The sequence below is a fragment of the Tachypleus tridentatus genome, chromosome 7 (assembly GCF_004210375.1).
Source record: "Tachypleus tridentatus isolate NWPU-2018 chromosome 7, ASM421037v1, whole genome shotgun sequence".
In the NCBI taxonomy this organism is placed as follows: Eukaryota; Metazoa; Arthropoda; class Merostomata; order Xiphosura; family Limulidae; genus Tachypleus; species Tachypleus tridentatus.
Window position 1 is genome coordinate 88555667 of NC_134831.1, and position 20157 is coordinate 88575823.

The 20157-nt window shown below is 32.2% G+C and overlaps 1 pseudogene across 1 annotated transcript in view; it reads right to left on the bottom strand.

Moving 5' to 3' along the window:
- LOC143256142 (stress-activated protein kinase JNK-like) overlaps positions 1-20157 on the bottom strand; it is a 94804-nt pseudogene that overhangs the window by 7661 nt on the left and 66986 nt on the right. The window contains exons 8-12 of the transcript XR_013031184.1: positions 17481-17666; positions 16791-16915; positions 3798-3861; positions 2715-2792; positions 1958-2040 (exon numbers count right to left, since the gene is read on the bottom strand). The product of XR_013031184.1 is annotated as a stress-activated protein kinase JNK-like (transcript). The remainder of the gene's footprint in view (positions 1-1957; positions 2041-2714; positions 2793-3797; positions 3862-16790; positions 16916-17480; positions 17667-20157) is intronic.

The window sequence follows — 20157 nt, forward strand, 5'->3', positions numbered from 1 at the left end:
TCCTCAGTCTGCTCAAAATTTCATATTTTTTTAAGCCCTAAATACAACTTAGTTACTAAGCTTGATAAATTTTAATGGAATTATGTGGTATCTGTATAGCAATTTGATATTTTTGGTTATTCATATATGTTATGTATGTATATAAAACTTAAAAAAACATTTTATGCAATATCCTCCACATGCAAAATTTTAAAGGCTTAGCAACCTATATCCAGCAGTAGCAACCTATATCCAGCAGCAACCAAGTTCAAAGGCAGTGGCTGGAAGAGATAAACGTATGCTTTACTTTATTTCTTGTTCTATATTTTACGAAAAAAATAATTTTAATAGTGTATTTCTAAATAGTTATAAGCTACACACACACATAATGTATAGCAATTGAAAAGTGACAATGTATTACAAAATACTAGCTCATTAACACACAGCCAACACAGGGTCACTTTGTAAAGACTAAAGGTCAGTTTTATATTACTGGACATGGAAACATGAGTGTGCATGCACCACCTCAATGCAAGTTATGTAATGTTAGCCAGGCATGACAGGATGGTTAATATAATACAAAATAATAAATATATACAATTACATAATGTTATGAGACTTATGCTACGTAGACTAAAGATTTGTATTTTTGTGTTATAATCTGTAGTTGGTCCAGCACGAAAAAAGCATATTTTATATCTCCTTCCTTATTTTTTTTCATGGTTATGAGGTTGGACAAATGGCTTTTTTTCAATAGTTGTCTGTGACTTGTTGGCTATAAATTTCAACAATAAATGGACAGTACACAATCCACTTGTTTTAAAATAATATACTCAGTTCTTCTACATAGACTGATTCAATTAATTTAGAACCCAACTGACAAAATTAATTATTTTTCTCTATCTCTATTTCTCAGTATACAAACTGACAAATTCACTTGCATTACCAAAGTGTATCCAGAAATTTAAATAACTGTTTCCTTTTCATCAAATGTTCAATTACCTTAGATAAAACAAATTACTTCTGTTTATCTCTGTTAAACTGGGAAACTCACTTTAAATATCACCCATTACAGCTAAACTAACAATCACGCAATTTAACTTCACTTTCCCTCACTTGGTCTTTATATAAACACTGTCAAACTGAGAACTAGAACTTTCTAAAAACTATGAGACACTATGATGTAACAATACTCACTCAAGGCAATGAGAAAAATACTGAAGGTTAAAGAAACGTAACATCATTTTATAACAACTGAACAACACAAACAACATACGACTCTGACAGAGTTATATAACAAAACTGTCATAAATATTGCCTTTAAAATAATTAACTTTTAACACTCTTGTTAGGAAAACTAAATAATTATTAAATTATAAATATCTAAATAAACTAAATAATAACTCTTAAAACTAGACAAAACTGTACTTCTAACAAACAAAACCAGTATTAAATGTTCTTATTAATTTTCAACTTAAACAGATTATGGTTGAATACGAAAACTTTAAACTTTTTTTTTAAAATGCATGTTTTTCTTTTGTATAAAGAAACTGATTCAGTACACTTTAAAAAATCTGTGGTCTAACAACACTTAAAATAACTTTTTCAAATATGATTCTTGTGATTCAGTATAAACAGTTGAATACAAGTTGAACATATTTCAAGTGAGAAGTAATTATATTAATTAGCTGGTTCGTGCATTATATGGTGGGTTTTATGAAATTTGTGAACAGAAGTTGAACTATTCCTTTATCTATAACATGTCAGATACTTAATACCTAGATAGGAATAATAGCAGCACAGACATTTGCACAACAAAAATATATGGTGACTTTGTTTTAACATCACCATCAACAAATGTTCCTAGATAGCAAAGCGCAAGCTGAAGCATAGTGGAGGAAAAAGGTTTAACACGAGAAGCAGAAAAAAAGGGCTAATGCAATGTTACACTGTCGAGTAACAAAATGTCCAGAGTTACCGAAGTCTCCTGGTCATTATCGCCTGAATTAGTCTGCCGGCCTCCTTCATTTATCCACAATGGTTGGAAATCAGGACACCGGTCTGTGAATGAACATACATGTGTTATCATACTATATTTCTGTTAGAAGCATGGTGGGCCAAATTTCCATGTGTTATTTTTCATAAAAATATTGTTACAATCAATAAGCCTATAGTTTTATTTGTCTGGTTGATATGTAGGTAGTGTTCCTTAGCTAAGGAACAATCTTCATAAAAGTAAACAAGACTACACATTTAGAAAATTAATTTTCAAAACAGTAAAAATGACCAACCACATGTCAAGTGGTGCATGAATTCTCCAGTTTACAGAGTAGTGTTCTGTTTTTAACACAGCAAAAAATTACAGTAACATTATGCACAGTTTCACTGAGACCAATATGATGTACTGATCACAGCAGTTCTTCATTTCGGCAACCCTATACCCACTATGGTGAGACATGATCTAGATGAATTCAACATATGTACTAGGAATATTAGGAAAATATTGTTCCTTTGAAATAACCACATCAATGACATAGGTTTAATAAAATAAAGTTTTAAAACCAAAGAAATCTTTTTTTACTGTCTTTATTTTGTAATGAAATATATAAAATACACACATCTACTCATTTTAAAAACTCTAATGAATTACACATCACCTACTTAACCAGTTAAAACATGATGACAAAAAGCTATTAAGCTAAGTAGTACAGTAAAACATCGGATATAGATCATACCTGCTTGATGCGGATTTATTGATAACCCTAGTGTGTTATGTGTCTGTTCATATTCCAATACTTCTTGGTATATTAGTGCTGTAATTCAAACAAGACATAAAAACAACTGTCAAATGAGATGTAATTGTACTTAGCATGTAATTTTAGACTATCAACACTTCCAACACAAATTAAAGCAAGTAGGAGCTAAAATAAAGAGCACATCAAAATAAGAATTTCAAAACATGGGCCAACATGCACAATTTTTTCAACTTTCATATCTACAGCCAAGAAACTCGTGATGAATTCTCCAAGTCACTACTTTAATTCTTGCACAATAGCATCTTGGTCAATTGTGTACCAATTTCTTCTGTTAGTGTAATGGAGAAAAAGTTTAATAATAATAATAATAATAAAAACAAAACAATATATAAACAAGACTTCTTAAAGGTCATGACCTTAGTAATGTTTACAGAAAAAAACCAGCAATAGTTTATTATAAAAATATTCTTTTATTTTTTTTTTGCAAAATAAGATTTTCCATATTGGTTTAACAAAGATAAATGAGTGTTATTTACTGAAAGATGTGGAACTCAAAACTACTGAAACAATAACAAGTCCACAACCAAATTCAGTAAAACATAGAAGCAGCTTGTATGAAAAGTCACAGCTCTGTTTCCACATATTTTGGTCAAAGTAATAGAATTTACATAATTTGGCATAGGTTTTGCTAACAAAAAGTTTCACAAATTTATTATTCTTATTATGTTTCTTTAATGAGGAACATGGCAAACAGTTATGCCATGAAAATGTTTGGGAACCATTAAACTGTTCCTATATAATACTGAAGTTTCAAGCACTTCTCTTTCATTAGAATTAAAAACAGATAGACATTCAGCTTAGAAAGTTAAGTTTCTAACAATGTTTTGACAAAATATTTACAAAGATGTCTTACCTTTCAACTGCTCTATTTTATATTTCCCAAGAATGATTTCTTAGACAATATATCTAAAGAAACTCCTTATTTTTAATTTTCCTACTGTATGTTTTCATTACAATATTTTGACAAACAATATATATATATATATATAACAAAAGTTTTACCTTTCCACTGCTCTACAGTATGTTCTCTTTCATCAACTGAATGGTCATAAGGTGCAGGAGCAGGCTATTAAAAAAAAACTACTTTCACTTCTGAGTCTGTTCTAGTACAGAAACCGATACTAAAAACTTGTCAAAATGTATCTGAAATTCTTAAAGAATGGTTGAGTACATTATATTAAAATAATTTTCAGCCTCACTATGATCTTACAGTACATATCACCAGCTTCACAATAATTCTGCAACATAATTTCCTTCACAAATTGTTCTCTCATGAGGCTGTCATTATCAAAAAACATCACTCCTACCCAAAGGCTTTCCATGTTCTATGTAGAGTACACGGACAATTTCTTATCACCTATATCAACAGCCCAATTTTTAAAAAAATCAAAAGGGACAGTGTCCAGTGATTTGACCAGAGTGTTTTAAATACGGAATGGGCACACTACGCATTTCATCTTCCAGCTAATTGAAATGTGGTAGCTCGATGGTAGATATGAATGAAAGCTTATCTAGGTGAACTTGTACTCTGTTGTCCTTGTTTTTAAATAGATATCCTTATTGATTATGTTGTGTATGGTTTCCTAACACATGTTGAAAGGTTTTGTGAAAAATATTTGTCTTTGTAAATCTCCTATCTTTTATAAGAAACTGAACACAAACTTGTTGGGGTATCAGCAGCATCAAGAAAGAGACTGTAACAAGATTTGCACTAGAAATCAAATGTCATTATGTACAAAGAATATCCATCTTAACAAACATCTTTATGTACAAAGAATATCTGTCTTGACAAATGTCATTACGTACAAAGAATACTCATCTTGACAAATGTCATTATGTACAAAAGATATCCGTCTTGACAAATGTCATTATGTACAAAAGATATCCATCTTGACAAATGTCATTATGTACAAAAGATATCGTCTTGACAAATGTCATTATGTACAAAAGATATCGTCTTGACAAATGTCATTATGTACAAAAGATATCCGTCTTGACAAATGTCATTACCGTGTTTACTCGCTTATAAGACGGGGATTTTTCCTCGAGATTTCGGGCTCAAATTGGGGGGGCCCGTCTTATAGGCGAGGTCTACAGACATAGAAAATAAATTTAATTCACTCAGAACTGTGCAGATATTTCAGACAGTGAAAATAGGGAAGTGAGCTATCTTGTTATTATTAGATCTGTGATTGTGGAGAACACGGAGGAATGTGACCTCTACGATGATGGATTGTCCGAGGAGCAGTCTTATGAACTGTTTGGAGATAGCAACAACGAATAATTTGAAGGCTTTTGAATTTCATAACTTGCATACTGATTTGCTGTGTTCTATTAAAGTGCAGTTTGCGTAAACTCTTTTAATACTTTGAAGAAATGTGGTTTAAAAGTTAGCATAAACGTACTTTGATACTGAAATATGTTGTGATATGCGTTAGATTGTTCTTTGTTATGTGTTTTAAATATGAATATTTATCATACAGTAAATAAAATAGTTGATGAAATTCCATTAAACGCTTGAACACCGAGTTTGGATTTATTCATTTATTTTCACTTTTCTATCTCTTCTATTTTTCTCCTTCTAATTTGAAATCGAAATATCGTATACGAAACCCAAAATTAGGTTTCTATTAATTTCCATTTTTTTCACTTTTCTCTCGTTACCTGCTTTCCTTCCTTCATCTTATAAACGAGTCTAAACAGAATATCGACAATCTCTCAGGTGAAGTTGGGACCCGTCTTATAAGCGAATCGTCTTATAAACAAATAAAAACGGTATGTACAAAAGATATCCGTCTTGACAAATGTCATTATGCAGAAAGAATATCCGTCTTGACAAATGTCATTATGTACAAAAGATATCGTCTTGACAGATGTCATTATGTACAAAAGATATCCGTCTTGACAAATGTCATTACCGTGTTTACTCTCTTATAAGACGGGGATTTTTCCTCGAGATTTCGGGCTCAAATTGGGGGGGCCCGTCTTATAGGCGAGGTCTACAGACATAGAAAATAAATTTAATTCACTCAGAACTGTGCAGATATTTCAGACAGTGAAAATATGGAAGTGAGCTATCTTGTTATTATTAGATCTGTGATTGTGGAGAACACGGAGGAATGTGACCTCTACGATGATGGATTGTCCGAGGAGCAGTTTTATGAACTGTTTGGAGATAGCGACAACGAATAATTTGAAGGCTTTTGAATTTCATAACTTGCATACTGATTTGCTGTGTTCTATTAAAGTGCAGTTTGCGTAAACTCTTTTAATACTTTGAAGAAATGTGGTTTAAAAGTTAGCATAAACGTACTTTGATACTGAAATATGTTGTGATATGCGTTAGATTGTTCTTTGTTATGTGTTTTAAATATGAATATTTATCATACAGTAAATAAAATAGTTGATGAAATACCATTAAACGCTTGAACACCGAGTTTGGATTTATTCATTTATTTTCACTTTTTTATCTCTTCTATTTTTCTCCTTCTAATCTGAAATCGAAATATCGTATACGAAACCCAAAATTAGGTTTCTATTAATTTCCATTTTTTCACTTTTCTCTCGTTACCTGCTTTCCTTCCTTCGTCTTATAAACGAGTCTAAACAGAATATCGACAATCTCTCAGGTGAAGTTGGGACCCGTCTTATAAGCGAATCGTCTTATAAACGAATAAAAACGGTATGTACAAAAGATATCCATCTTGACAAATGTCATTATGTAGAAAGAATATCCGTCTTGACAAATGTCATTATGTACAAAAGATATCCGTCTTGACAAATGTCATTATGTACAAAAGATATCCGTCTTGACAAATGTCATTATGTACAAAGAATATCCATCTTGACAAATGTCATTATGTACAAAGAATATCCATCTTGGAAATTCTAAATTCTCAATCTGTACTTATCTTTATAATCTCAGTGTATGAATACGTTGCATCAGAAAGGACTACTTTATTACTTACTTTACTTGTCCGTCCTATGTCTACTGCGAGGTGTATAGTGAAAATGAGGGCACTCTTAATGTGCTCTGTCCAGAGGTTCTCTGAGGATGATTCTGTGGTGTTTAGTCTTATCTATGATGTCTTGACACCATCTCCTTCTTGGTCTTCCATTTGCCTTATATCCATTGTGCAGTTGCACTGTTGCTCATTGTGGAAGTTTGTCACAAATCATCTTAGTGACTTTGTCAAACCACTTTATTTTAATGTTTTATGACTAATCCTACTCCCAGTCTTTCTCAAATATCTTCATTCTTGATTACATCTCTGTGCAATACTGTCAGGAGTCATTTCAGACATTTCATTTGTATTGTAGTGATCTTATACTTTTGTGAAGTTGTTAGAGTCTATGTACGGCATCAACAGTACAGCGGTGACAGGAATATAGCTGTTATGAGGTTAACTATTGTGTTGATTGAGATATATTTATATTGCAGCAGTGGCAAAAGCTGTCCAAAAACCTGTTATGTTTTATTACCTTCCCAAAAGTAATAAATTTTCAGCAGTATCACATTACTTATGAAATGCCAAACAGTGTTCAAATATACTTTTCATACATGCCAGTTTAAATTAACTATGACTGTCATGACTTACTAATTTGCACAATCAAGATTATTTTAACATAATACATTCAACTCTAACAGGTAGTTACAGAATTAAAATAACCAAGTGTCATGACATGCTCACTTCCACAAACAAAATTATTTAATATAACCAACTCTCTCTAACAGACTGTTACAGATTTAAAATAACCAGCTCTCATGACTTGCTGACTTCCACAATCAAAATTATTTTAATATAATATACTCAACTTCTTTAACAGACTATTTCACAATTAAAATACATGTGTTATGATTTCCATAATCAAAATTATATTAATATAGCATATTCAACTCTCTCTAACAGGCTGTTATAGAATCAAAACAACCAACTGAAAATACCACAGATTGAAAACATTCACACAGTTTTGTGTTTGTACACAGTAACAGTACAAAATACAACACTTTTATATACAAAGAAACACAAAGTTGAATTTATTTGAACAGTATGAATAACAGAGCACTTGTCTATAAAACAGAAAGTTTACAAAAAACTGTGTACAAAACTTGATGTTATAGTTTTTTTAATAATATTCTGTGGAAGAATTAATAATACAATATTACATCTTATACCACACTTTCACAAGTCCCACACTGACTAATAAAATTCAGTCAGACTGGGTTAAAAAAATCATTAATTTTGTGGTCTATTAAAAGACTTCATACACTAGTTGTGTTGAAGGAAAACCTATATTTGTCATAATGTAAATAAAAAACACTAAGAATTTGAAATGTACATTTGTTGGGTGTGTGAAGTGTTTTTTTCAAATTTAAATATTAGAAAATGCAGCTAAATATTTCACATTGTTCACTGAATTGTAACTAAAACATTTATTAAAACTGTGAATGTTTTATTCCATGTTAAATGGCTAAATTAGCTACATTTTATCATGTTATAACTACTTCAGCTGGACATAAGTGTAATCTCTTCACAATGAGTAAATACTTCTGTATGTAGGAGAACTCCAATACACAGCTGCATGCCTACCTATTTACTATAACATTTTGTTATATTATTCAGCTACCTCCAAAAAAGTCATCTATAAATTAACTCCTCTGCTTAATCATGATTGGTTGGTACAGGTGCTTATGAAACAATGTGCAAGCCATTCACCCTTAGGAATCATTTCTTTGTTTGTCTTCAGCATGACTGTTTCATTAGTAAAATACATGGCTGTAAACAATCATTCTAGTTGTGACAGTAATGATGTTTACTATTTCTGACTTATAGTGACAGTGAATAAGATTTATTGTCAGGTGATAGTACACCAGTTTTTGTGATTTGGAAGAATCACTGCCAACTGAGAGGGTGACTGGGTGGAGGTGATAGTGACACCAGTTCTTGTGATTTGGAAGAATCACTGCCAACTGCAAGGGTGACTGGGTGGAGGTGATAGTGACACCAGTTCTTGTGATTTGGAAGAATCACTGCCAACTGCAAGGGTGACTGGGTGGAGGTGATAGTGACACCAGTTCTTGTGATTTGGAAGAATCACTGCCAACTGCGAGGGTGACTGGGTGGAGGTGATAGTGACACCAGTTCTTGTGATTTTGAAGAATCACTGCCAACTGCAAGGGTGACTGGGTGGAGGTGATAGTGACACCAGTTCTTGTGATTTGGAAGAATCACTGCCAACTGAGAGGGTGACTGGGTGGAGGTGATAGTGACACCAGTTCTTGTGATTTGGAAGAATCACCAGCCAACTGCAAGGGTGACTGGGTGGAGGTGATAGTGACACCAGTTCTTGTGATTTGGAAGAATCACTGCCAACTGCAAGGGTGACTGGGTGGAGGTGATAGTGACACCAGTTCTTGTGATTTGGAAGAATCACTGCCAACTGAGAGGGTGACTGGGTGGAGGTGATAGTGACACCAGTTCTTGTGATTTGGAAGAATCACTGCCAACTGCAAGGGTGACTGGGTGGAGGTGATAGTGACACCAGTTCTTGTGATTTGGAAGAATCACTGTCAACTGAGGGTGACTGGGTGGAGGTGATAGTGACACCAGTTCTTGTGAGGAAGAATGACTGGGTGGAGGTGATAGTGACACCAGTTCTTGTGATTTGGAAGAATCACTGCCAACTGAGAGGGTGACTGGGTGGAGGTGATAGTGACACCAGTTCTTGTGATTTGGAAGAATCACTGCCAACACTGAGGGTGACTGGGTGGAGGTGATAGTGACACCAGTTCTTGTGATTTGGAAAAATCACTGCCAACTGAGAGGGTGACTGGGTGGAGGTGATAGTGACACCAGTTCTTGTGATTTGGAAGAATCACTGCCAACTGCGAGGGTGACTGGGTGGAGGTGATAGTGACACCAGTTCTTGTGATTTGGAAAAATCACTGCCAACTGAGAGGGTGACTGGGTGGAGGTGATAGTGACACCAGTTCTTGTGATTTGGAAGAATCACTGTTAACTGCGAGGGTGACTGGGTGGAGGTGACAGTGACACCAGTTCTTATGGTTTTAAAGAATCAGTGCCAGTTGCAAGGGAAACACTAACTGAGTGGAAATTAATTTCCAATACATTTTGTTTTTGCTAGGCCTGAAGACACTGCTCCATTCAACCAACCATAATAAACACCAATATAGATAAAGTCAATGAAAAATACATGGCAAATATTTCAAACTCTTTCTTAGTGAATAAATTATGCATTATTTACATGGATGTATAAATGACTGTGCTAAAGCATATTTCAACAAGAATGCAAGTCTTGATGTAATCTCCCTCTTCACAGCAGTCCCAACCACTGGAAACCTGTAAGACAGCTTTAAAATTTTATATCCAAGATCACAACCCATTGATACACATCACTGGCAAATAAATGGACTAACTATGGGGAATCCCTTGTCAACAGTTCTAGCAACATTTTTATGACACAGATTGAATTCAGCCTTACACCTGCCACTATACTGGTACAGGTATGTTGATGATACAACTTCTGGATGCACATCTACAGAACACACAGTTTTTCAACCACATTAATTCTATACATCCAAACATTAAGTTCACCTGTGAGCATGAGAAAAAATAAGTAAGTAATATTTCTTGACCTCAAGATCACTAGAACCGATACACAATTCAAAACAGAAACCCACAGAAAAATCACCCACACTAGACTATACATTCCCTGGAACTCAGCACATGAAACAAAACAAAAACTCAACATATTAGAAAACCAAATAAACAAAGACATAAAAGTACACTCACCTGATAAAATTAACAATGAAATCAACCAGTTTTTTGAAAACAACACTTCATCAACATTATCAAATTTCCTCTAAAATCTATAAGATCAACAAACAAACAATAATAAATTCCAAAATACAACAAACTATAAAACCTTGCACTGCTGCATACCATAAATTCCCGACATCAGAAAACAATAATCAACATTTGGAAAAACTTAAAACACAACATTCCACTAAATACCAAATTTATTCAAAAACCAGGTACAAAACTTAAGTCCATATCAAGTAAACACTACACTGGCAAACACAACACCAATATTATTCATAAAATACAAAATACAATGCAACTGCCACAACTTCTATACTGGAGGAACAAGCAGAAAAATGGAAACCAGATTCAAAGAACACAAAAAACATCACACATTTTTGACACTGCAAATCAAATAAACACAACATAACCATAGAAAACATCCAGATATTAAATAGGGAAACAAATATAAACAAATGCAAAACCAAAGAAGCACTACTTATACAGCAACTAAAACCAAAATTAAACCAATGTAAAGCAACCTTTATACCAATACTAATTAATAACCTAACATTCAACTGCAATGCCCCAACAATCCTGTACCCATTTACACTATTGTTCCTAAGACATGTGCCTGGCAACATTGAGTTGCAGGTTCTCTTTGTTAACCTGTAGATGACATAAAAGGTTGAAATGTTGTATTTAAGGACAGCTGGTATGGGTGTTAACACTTTTACTAATAAAACAGAGAAAAATGTTTCAACCTTCTCATATGTTGCAGATGTTGAAAGTGGGAATGCTCAAACTTAAATAATCTTTCTGTGACCTTCTGCATAAGAAATCCAAGTATGTAGTCAATGCAGAAGAAAACAGTGCAATTGATGACATTTTAATATTTGGAAGGTCAGGTTAGGTTTCTTACAATATATAAAAAAAAAATAGCATTTTGGATTAAAACTTTCTGTCGTGTCCCTCTGGAGACTATTTGAGTGGATAAACCTGAAATTTCAGTGTATATTATAGAAAAGACACATCCAGTTACAATATGCTATGCTCAAAAACCTTTCAGTGTGAAAGAGAATTGTTCTGCATCTTGCACAAAGTGTACAAGACCAAAGACGATACATAATTGGTGATAACTTGTATTCTAGTTTGAGATTAGCCAAGTATTTAGATTTGAGAAAACATAACATTTTAAGACAACACGGGACCTATTGGTCCACCTTGGTTGTTCCACACCCAAAACTAATTTAAACATTTAAAGCCATCCCTTACCATTCATGTTAAGTTTTTTTTCTTCCCTTACCATTCATGTAAAGTTTTTTTTCTTCCCTTACCATTCATGTAGTTTTTCTTCCCTTACCATTCATGTTAAGTTTTTCTTCCCTTACCATTCATGTTAAGTTTTTCTTCCCTTACCATTCATGTAAAGTTTTTTTCTTCCCTTACCATTCATGTAAAGTTTTTTTTCTTGAACTTATTTACATATACTGCCTCTACAACATTTGAAGGCAAGCTATTCAATAGGCCAACCATCCTGTTAGAAAAATAAAACTGTCTTACATAAAGATGTCCCCTACCCTGCTAAAATTTATATTTGTGTTCTCTAGTCCTACTATTCTCACTGTTCAACATGTAAAAAGATGCATCAAGAGAAAACAATCTGAGAGATTTCAGCCTCTCCTCATGTGGCAACCCTCCATCCCAGATACCATTCTAGTAGCCCTTCTCTGAACCCTTTCCAACAATTCAATTTCTTTCCTTTGGTAAGAAGTCCCAGACTGAACACAATATTCCAAACTGAACAATGAAATTATAACCTCTTTAGACTTGTATTCAATATTCCTGTAGATATAACCTAAAATCCTATTTGCCCTACCACTAGCAATAGCACAAAGCTTGGATAGCTTAAGAGACTGATCAACTAATACACCAAGATCTTCCTTTCATGACACTGTTAAGATTATTACCATCCAAATAATTCAGATTATGAAAACCCATATACAATATATTTCATTTATTATAATTAAAATCCATCTGTCATTTATTTGCCTAATCACTAAATAATCTAAACCCTTTTGTAAATCAGCAGCATCCTCTCCACAGCTATCAACACCCAAGACCTTAATATCATCTGCAAATATAAGTAATTTATTGTCTATTCCTTCATATATGTTATCGATGTAATTCAAAAAGAGCAATGGTCCTAAGCTTAAGCCTTGAGGTACCTACTTGTAACATTAATCCAATTTGACTGAATTCCATTTATAGCAACCCTCAGCTATCTTCACATCCAACCACTGTTATATCCAATTTGTTAACCTATCCCCACACAACTATGGAGACAATTTCTTTACAAGTCTTTTATGTTGCACCTTGTCAAATGTTTTCAGAAACTCCAAATACACCAAATTTACATAAGCAGTAACCTTTTCAAAGAATCTCAAAAGACATATAAGGCAAGATTTTCCCTTAGTAAAACCATGTTGACCATCAAATAAAATTCCAAACTTTATTAACGGACAATGTAAAGAATCTTTTAATAGACTTTCCAAAACTTTTGAAGCAACTGAGGTAAGACTAATGGATCTATAATAACTGTGGCAATTTTTATTACCTCCTTTGAAAAAAGAAGTCGCATTGGTTAATTTCCAAACCTCTAGTACCTGCTCACTATTCAAAGACTGACAAAAATAGTAGTAAGTAGCTCAATAATCTGTTATGATGAGAAATAATTTGCATATCCAATCTTTAACCTTCTTCACAACCCTAAGATAAATATTATCTGGCCCAGGAGACTTATCATTCTTTAAACTTCCCAAGTTTTTCTTAAGCCAGCTCAGAATTAATAAGTCATCTTGTTTAATCTTGTTTCCACTTACCAAATGTTCAAAAGGTAGAATACTGCTCAAATAATCATTATTAAAAACTGAAGAAAAAAATTTAATATCCTACCATCTTATAATCATCAGATGCTAACTTTCCTTTATCATCCCTCAAGAGCCCTACCCCCATTTTAACATTTTGTTTAACTTTAATATGTTTAAAGGAATTCTTACTGTTAGTTTTTATATTTTCGCCAAACCTTTTCTCATAAATCCTTTCTGATGTTCTAACTTCCTGTTTCACCAACTTTCTTCATATTCTATAATCTTCTAAACCTCTGGTCATACCAGTCAATTTAAATTTATGATTCTTTCATTAATTTTATCTGTCAAGCCCTTTGTCAGCCAACCTGGCTTTTTACTTGCAGCTACCCTTTTATTTCTATAATAAATATATTTACCTTGAATATTTAAACATTTATCTTTAAAATGTTCCACACCTGATCAATATCTCCAAGTAACTCAGCTGTTCAATTCACAATAGATATTTCTTGTTGCTTTCCTTCAAAATTTGCTTTCTTAAAATTTTTAACCAAAATATCATTTTTGCTTAAGTACATTTGCAGCAAAATATTGAACCTGACAAAGCAATGACCACTTTAATCCAAATGTTTTTCAATTTCCACATTCTTGATCATTGCTCTATTTGAAGTTAACAATAAATTTAAAATAGCACTGTTTTAGTAGGTTCCTTGACAAATTGGTGAAGAAACTCATCTGTAACAGTTCCCAAAAACCTTTCTCCCTCATAGTTTGACTCTAGCAATTCCCAATTTATAAGCCTGAAATTGAAATCACCCACAATTATGATTTCATTAACAGCTAAAATCATAATCTGTAAAGCTTCTCACTAATTTCAACAGTATAATTGGGTTGTCTGTAAATAATTTCCACTTTATATCCACTAACAGAAAAACAAAATGATTCAATCACTTTGCTATTATCTATAATATCCTCAATTTTAACCTCATGTAACACATTTTACACATAAAACCACTCCCCTAATTTAATACTCTATCTCTGTTAAATAGCCTGTAACCCTGATTTCAAAGAAACTTCAGACACTAAATCCATCTTCACTTATTTTCAACACATCAACTCCATCATTCCCACTTATTATCTAAAAAGTAACCTACTTTATTTCTTATATTTCTAACAATACAACAGTAACAGTTAAGCCTATCCTACTTTTATACTGATTTCCTATGCCAAACTTTTCTCTGTTCTTTTCTTTTTTGCATTTACATTTTCCTGGTCCTTACCACTGTCTAATCCTAGTTTAGAACTGTCCTTACAGCCAAGTTAATAGCATTAGCAAACAAGTCAGCCCCTATCCTATTTAAATGTAAATCATCCATTCCAAATAGCTCATTTTTCCCACTGAACCAATCCCACAAGCCCAAATTAGCCTACTTGCTTGTTCTTGCATACTAATCTAAGTCTAGCATTTAGCCCTAGTGACATACTTATAACATCATCCTTACAGTTACTTATGGGCTGTATCCCTGAAACAATTATAGCCTTTATATTCAAATGCCTTTATGAACCACTTGTAATTATTAATTAGCTCCTCTAACCTACCTTTTCCTACATCATTAGCCCATATATGCACCATAAAATGAGTCTGTGCTAGCCCTACACTAGTTTTAATCATTGTATTTATACTTGTACCCTGAAAATAAATACTTGAAATTAAATATTAGTAGCTATTTTTAATACTATTATTGTTTTCACACTAAAGTTTATCTTTTATGATAAAGAGCTTCAAAACAGAACTTAATAATTTATTACTATTAAAATTATTTATTAGAATTAACAAAATGCCTAACATTAATAAAAATGTATTTAGCCTAATCTATAACTTATATATAAGATATAACAGTATAAACTGAACTTAAAACACCAAGAGACAACAAACTAATTTTTAGACTGTATCACACACATAATAAAACAATGTATCTATCCTGTTTTACAACTTACTAGTAAGTTGAAACATGTCTAAGCTTACAGTACCATTACATGCACTAAGCCTATTTTAACATTGTAATCAATTTCAAATCACTAAACTCCAGGTTTAAACTTTTACCATCTTACTTTAATTTCCAAAAATTGCTATATCTACTCATTATTGCACTATTTAACCAAAATTACTACAAATTATAAATATTAAATACCTTTCAGAAATCTGTTACAACCTTTCAATGTCCTTCCTCTTCAGTCGTGCCCTCTATTAACAGGAATAAATAAGCCAAACAGAAGCCCTCCAAAAGAAATCTACACCAAGAAAAATCTGCCCAAATTCACAAGTGTATTTGCAAGGCATAATGAAGCTCTAATTTTGTGATGGGTTGACAAAAAGGATGTTCTGGTAATTAAAACATGCTAAGTATAAGACCTCAGTGATTGAAGAGAATAAAACATACTATGGAAGAACATCCCAATGCTTCTATAGCCCTTATCTTATTGAGAAATATAATAATTACATGGGCTCTGTTGACAAAGCTAAACAATGTCTGGAACCTTATGACACGTGTCAAAAATCCCTGGCATGAGTCAAAGAGCTGGGCCTACATACAGTTTCTTGGAAGACACTAAATGCCTTTCTTGTCAGTAAAAGGCAAACTGGAAACTAAAAGTTGAAATATGCTGGTTATCTCAGCATTGTTGTTGAAGTTGAAGACCTGTTGATAGATCACACAAATGATGACTTTGAAACAGTGAGAATCCAGTACCTCCAGTAAAACAAGAGAGGAATGAAGTGAAAATGCAAAGTAGAGGAATCAGTCCATGTTCCGGTGTCAATTCCACCATCTGAAAAAGTAAAACGACCCTAAAAGAACTGCTGAATATGCACAGGAAGGAAAATAACAAAGACCTATTGTCCTGAATGCCCCCAGAAAAGCCAGGCCTACATTACACTGAATATTTCAATGTCTGGCATTCAAAAATATAACAAGCAAAGCAGCCCCACCGTCATCTGTAAGCACTATACCAGAGGGAGCTGCAAAGTCACACACACACACTAAGGTTAAATGTGCTATACAATAATCATCAGCTATATTCAGCACCACATAAACATATTCTATGTGTACTTTGTATTGGCCTATTTCTATACATATAACACACATAGCTTAAATCTAACACAATAATACAATTATATTAGTTTTAAACAAAAACAATCATAAAGCAAAAATGTCTATCATGCATCAAAAAGTACAATACTACATGCAGACCTGAAGGTGTTAACAGTAAATGAATAAGAAACAAGTATTTAAAGGTATACTTACAGCATGGACTTCACTTTCCTCATACCACACGTTAATGTAGGGATGCATGAGGGCCTGATCCACAGATATTCTTCTTTCAGGATCTATTACTAACATGTTTGATAGAAGATCTCGAGCTTGGCTAGCTGTAAACACAACAAATTATTAAAAGTACTAATCAGAGAAACAGTAATTCGAATTACATCATTATGAACCAGCTTCTACCATAGGAAGTGATATAATGTTACAGGTAGGTTGTTCAAAACTACTTTTTATATATGTAAAGCTATTTACACAATGTAAGTAATAAATTCTAGTAACACATGACAATAAAAGTATAGGAAGGTTTCTTTGTTCATAAGAACAGATGATTTGGAGATATTGTAACAAGTGATTTTTTTAATTGTAAATCTTTTACAATAAAACAATTAAGTTTTCTCTAACCAAATCAATAAAAAGTTAATTTTTCTTTACTCACAAACAATGAAGAAATACTACAAATGTATAGTTGCAGACAAGTATAAAATGTATTACAATAACAAGTTTCTACAAAACCTAAGAACAAAGTACTGTGTCACATGTTCCAGACAGATTACATTTTTGGTTTGTAAACACCATCAAAGTTTAAAATTTTTAGATTAAAATTATATCAAAGATAAGCATGCATATAACTCAGTAATAAGTTATAGATTTTCTTCACAATTTACATACCTTTCAACCTACTATGTTCTGAGCTGTCGGCAGGAAAGAGAACATCTGGAAACATCCTCTCAAATGAATAGCCTGCATATCTTGGCCTATTTTCCACGTAGTTTCGAACGGTGGGTTGAAGTCGTCTCATGAAGTCTGGGGAGGGAGTTCCTAACTGCTCAATAATTTTGTTCCATTGATCAATGTCTACACTCAAACTAAGGTATAAAATTCAACCTTACTACATATAAAGTATAAAATTGAACTTTACTACATATAACGTATAAAATTCAACCTTACTACATATAAAGTATAAAATTCAACCTTACTACATATAACATATAAAATCGAACCTTACTACATATAATGTATAAAATTCAACCTTACTATATATAAAGTATACAATTCAACCTTACTATATATAACGTATTCAATTCAACCTTACTATATATAACGTATACAATTCAACCTTACTATATATAATGTATACAATTCAACCTTACTATATATAACGTATAAAATTCAACCTTACTATATATAAAGTATAAAATTGAACCTTACTACATATAACGTATAAAATCGAACCTTACTACATATAACGTATAAAATTAACCTACTATATATAAAGCATAAAATTCAACCATACTATATACAAAGTATAAAATTGAACCTTACTATACATATAGTATAAAATTGAACCTTACTATACATATAGTATAAAATTGAACCTTACTATATATAAAGTATAAAATTGAACCTTACTATATATAAAGTATAAAATTGAACCTTACTATACATATAGTATCAAACTGAACCATACTATATACAAAGTATAAAATTGAACCTTACTATACATATAGTATAAAATTGAACCTTACTATACATATAGTATAAAATTGAACCTTACTATATATAAAGTATAAAATTGAACCTTACTATATATAAAGTATAAAACTGAACCTTACTATATATAAAGTATAAAATTGAACCTTACTATATATAAAGTATAAAATTGAACCTTACTATATATAAAATAGAATTTTTTTTTTCCCACAAAGCTGCTAACAGTTAATGTGTTCTCACATGTCTAAGTACCCCAGTAAAATGTAATGAGGAGACAGTAACGATGGTACACAAGTTATGTGTAATAAATTAGTTTTAGTGGTTAAAAAACCCATCAGTGTATGTGTAAGCACATACAAATTCAGTTGTTTTCAAATTGACTGTATATCACACTGAAAATACCAAACATTAAAAAATTCAATATGCTTTCACATAGTAAAAATTGTTAAAGTAAGTTTTAAATAACGTAAAGCCTGAGTAAAACTAGCATGATGATATATGTTGAAACCAATATAACTTTGTCTAGAATATGTGTATGATATGTGATAAAACCAATAATTCTTGATTAGAATATGTGTATAGATGATACATAGGAAAACCAATACTACTCTGGTTAGAACATGTGTACAGATATATAGAAAAACCAATTCTACTTTGGTTGAAATATGTGTACAGATATACAGCAAAACCAATACTACTTTGGTTAGAATATGTGTACAGATATACAGCAAAACCAATTCCACTTTGGTTAAAATATATGTACAGATGACACATGGGAAAACCAACACTACTTTGGTTAGAATATATGTACGGATATATAGGAAAACCAATACTACTTTGGTTAGAATATGTGTACAGATATACAGCAAAACCAATACTACTTTGGTTAAAATATATGTACAGATGACACATGGAAAAACCAACACTACTTTGGTTAGAATATATGTACGGATATATAGGAAAACCAACACTACTTTGGTTAGAATATATGTACAGATATATAGGAAAACCAACACTACTTTGGTTAGAATATATGTACAGATATACAGCAAAACCAATACTACTTTGGTTAAAATATATGTACAGATGACACATGGGAAAACCAACACTACTTTGGTTAGAATATATGTACGGATATATAGGAAAACCAACACTACTTTGGTTAGAATATATGTACGGATATATAGGAAAACCAACACTACTTTGGTTAGAATATATGTACGGATATACAACAAAACCAACACTACTTCAGTTAAAATATGTGTACAGATATACAACAAAACCAACACTACTTCAGTTAAAATATGTGTACAGATATACAACAAAACCAACACTACTGCAGTTAAAATATGTGTACAGATATACAACAAAACCAACACTACTTCAGTTAAAATATGTGTACAGATATACAACAAAACCAACACTACTGCAGTTAAAATATGTGTACAGATATACAACAAAACCAACACTACTTCAGTTAAAATATGTGTACAGATATACAGGAAAACCAACACTACTTTGGTTGGAATATGTGTACAGATATACAACAAAACCAACACTACTGCAGTTAAAATATGTGTACAGATATACAACAAAACCAACACTACTTCAGTTAAAATATGTGTACAGATATACAGGAAAACCAACACTACTTTGGTTGGAATATGTGTACAGATGATATACAGAGAAAAACAAAATAACTTTTATCAGAATATGTGTATAGACCATATATGTTAAATCCAACAAACCTTGGTTAAAATATTCAAACAGACCATATATTGTTTGGTTAAAATATGCACACAAATGATACGTGAGAAAATGACTATTACTTTGGTGAGAGTATGTGTACATATGA